This window comes from Etheostoma spectabile, chromosome 14 (genome assembly GCF_008692095.1).
Source record: "Etheostoma spectabile isolate EspeVRDwgs_2016 chromosome 14, UIUC_Espe_1.0, whole genome shotgun sequence".
NCBI lineage: Eukaryota > Metazoa > Chordata > Actinopteri > Perciformes > Percidae > Etheostoma > Etheostoma spectabile.
The window spans coordinates 4,947,075-4,950,666 of NC_045746.1; positions in this window are offsets into that span (position 1 = coordinate 4,947,075).

A 3,592-nucleotide genomic window follows, 5' to 3' on the forward strand; every position below is an offset into this window, starting at 1 on the left:
GACATGTCAACATGTCTGCCGTGAAAAAGGTCTATTGAAAGTCACTTAGGATAAAAGCGTTAGCTAAATGAAATGTAATGTAATGGTTGGGGAATTTGTTTTGGACTTCTCTTTCTCCCTTGGAATTCTCCTCACTTAAATATTGTGGAGTATTGCTTCATTGGCAAAGTTGACCTTTTCAGTATGCTTACAGAAAAATAATGCACCATTGACTCAAAAGGGTTCCACCAAAGTAATTAATTTCACACTACTCTCATAGCCCTTGCTTGCCCTCGATCTCAACCTTTGGTGGAACTAAATGTTAACATAGTGGATGAATCCCAAACTAAATATGCTTTTCACACAGCGGATTAAGAAACACACACCGACAAATCCACGTCTTTAGGGATGCATTTTTAGCTTTTTGAACAGCATGCATCCTTGCCACCAGGAGCCAAACAGCCTTTAGATAGTCAGAAAGAGAAGCTTAGTAGATAGTTAAACTTTGGAAAAATGAAACAAATCATGAACACAGAAACACAACTCTTCATGCTAGTGCTGCTTCTGCAGATCACATCCTCTACATCTTACACTTACCTTGTTGGGTCTTTCCATTTAATGTATTGAAAGGGAGTTATGAATTTGCAAACAACAAACAGTAATAAAACAATATCAACAAACTCGATTTAGGACAATGCAGTTGGAAGATGCTTTTCCATAAGACTTTGCTTGTTTGCAGCTTTATTGTCAGTTAAGCTATGAGTGCCCACATACAGTGGATAACTCTATGCTTGGGGTAGTATCAGTCTCAGCCAATATTCTATTCATTACATATTTATATATGTTCTATTATTAAAATTTCCCTGACAACCAGGTCAGATTTTGGGAAAAATCCACTGGATTTTTGTGCAGCACATAAGAAGAAGAGAGTGCCGTTCTTCCAACTCAAAGGAAGACAAATGGCAGATGTGACAGGGCAAATAGAGTTCAGAGGAAATATGGTCATACATTTTGATTAACATTAGAACTAATAATATCAATGCTATTAATAATATAATAGCTACCAATCATCTCCAATACAGTCCCGGTTGTTTACGCTAATCAGAATACCCCCCAATTAATTTAACAAGATGCTGCTTTAAATGTAGCACTTTTAGGTAAATGTTGTGTAAAAGAATTTCTTGGTTTGTAATATCAGAAATCATTTCTATGAAGAATAAGTCCTTAAGAGAGCAAACTGTTTAAATGCAAATTGCTTTTCCCCTCCTTCCATCAGCCTCCTGGTTTGGACAATAAGTTTTCTCCAAGATTTGTGAAGATGAAAAGGCCTGTAATTTCCATCGCTTTGAATCAGACTTTTCAAATTTACAGTCCCTTCAGTTGCATGTAAACAGTCTGGGAAGACAAGTGAAAAAAGGCAACATCTCGTACAGCTTTGGTACTTACTTGGCTATTACACCTCTTTTACACAGACGTTTGACATCTAAATTGCTACTTTTTACTTTGCATTGTGCTATGGTGACAATGTGTTACTTTGGGTAAGCAAGCACTACTATTACTTAGATGGAGCATCGACCGACCCCCGTTGTGCTATGTGGGCCGCAAGGTGATTTTAATAGAGAGGTCCTTATATCACACAGCCTTCATTTTAAATTACTGAACCAGCATCTCCGAGATCACAAGCTTTCCTCCGCTCTCAGTTCAGAGAAAGAACAAAACTGACAACTACTCAATGAGCAAATAACAACAAAGTAGCATATGTGCTTTGTCGTTTGTTCATCCATCTATTGCTCCATTTCGCGGCTGTGGCTCAGTGGTAGAGCGGTTGCCTGCCAATCGGAAGGTTGGTGGTTCGATCCCCGCCCCTGCAGTCATTGTCGAAGTGTCCTTGGGCAAGACACTGAACCCCGAGTTGCCCCCGGTGCTGCGCATCGGAGTGTGAATGTTTATCTGATGAGCAGGTGGCACCTTGTACGGCAGTGTATGAATGTGTGTGAATGGTGAATGTTCCCTGTAGATGTAAAAGCGCTTTGAGCAGTTGTTAAGACTGGAAAAGCGCTATATAAATACAGCACATTTACATTTACATTTAGGTCACCCTATCTACTCTCAGTGTGTAGGGCCTACCTGTCTTTTTTTAAAGATAATTTTTGGGGAATTTTCAGCCTTTATTTTGACAGGACAGCTGAAGCCATGAAAGGAGGTAGAGAGAGGGGGGTAATGACATGCAGCAAAGTGACGCAGGTCGGAGTCAAACCGCGGCCCGCTGCGTCAATGAGTGAGCCTCTGTATATGGGCGCCCGCTGTACCAACTGAGCTATCCGGGCGCCCCGTGTACCTGTCTTTACCTCTTCTTTCAATGTTCCTTGCTGTTTTCTGTGATCTGTTTGTGTCTGTGTATAAAGGTGTCTCTGCCACATCTGCTCCTGAGGTGAACGCAGCACAAATGTCACGTTAAGAGTGACATCATAAGGTCTTTAGATTGACAGATAAACAGACAGGTCTAGCCATCACGCTGTGACAGGTTGATTTGGCTCAGGTGTGCAGGTCAAAGTCCTGAGTCTTGATATTAAGAAACCTGATGAAAGCTGTAACCATGCCAAAGGGCACTACACTTTATTTTAATAACTGTTGTGACCTACGCGAGAATAGTCTGGATGCGTCACCGTTATGTCAGTATGTCTGCGTGCTTGTTGAACTTTAAAAAAACAACAACATTAAAATGCTAATCGAGCTTATAGAAGTGCTCTTTATAAAAATTATTACAAGTGCTCTGTATTCATATTCGATTGATTCACTTGTGTAACTTTTATGTTTTAATTTAGTGATATTTCTTGCAATAAGGAATTATTTTTTGAGTTGAAAACAAATTTAAAATGGATGACCTCCTCCAGTAAACATTACTATAAACTACAAAGTCAGTGTTGAATTGCTGATTATCCTTAGAGGTTATGGCTGATGCAGTGTTAAATACAGCAGTTCTAATTTTAAAAGCAGACCTTAACCTATTTAATATGCAATACAAGAAAAAAAAACTGAATCACCTTTTAACAACCTCATTTAACGGGCTTTAATATCTTCAGACACAAGACAAATGAAGAAAGATGCCACAATGCCCAAGTCACTGTTGTGGTTTAATAAGTAGGCCTAGGCTACTTTAATATGTTGTACCTTTTTTGACAGCACCTTTCCTTTTCAGCTACCTACAATACTGTAGGTCTGTCAGGTTAAAAAATATTACCAGCAAGTTAGACAACACCATGCTAGATGCAGGCTTCACCAGCGAGGAGCCTAATAATGGAGGGTAAATGTATGATTTAGCATAGGCAGTCTGGCTAATGCATTAGAAAGCAGTTGAAAGCGTGGATTCTCAAGAGGGTGCTGCATTAATGAAAGAACACAATTTCCACATGGCTGTCAGTCAGCCATTGAGTGTGTCCAATTACTTATTTAGCAAATTAAAGGCATTTTTAAATTTAATCAGTGTTGGGAGTAACGCGTTACAAAAGTAACACAATTACAGTATATTTCTTTTTGCTGTAAAGCAGTAATATAACGCATTACTAATTAAAATTCGGTAATATTATACTTGTTACAATCTCAGTAACGCGAG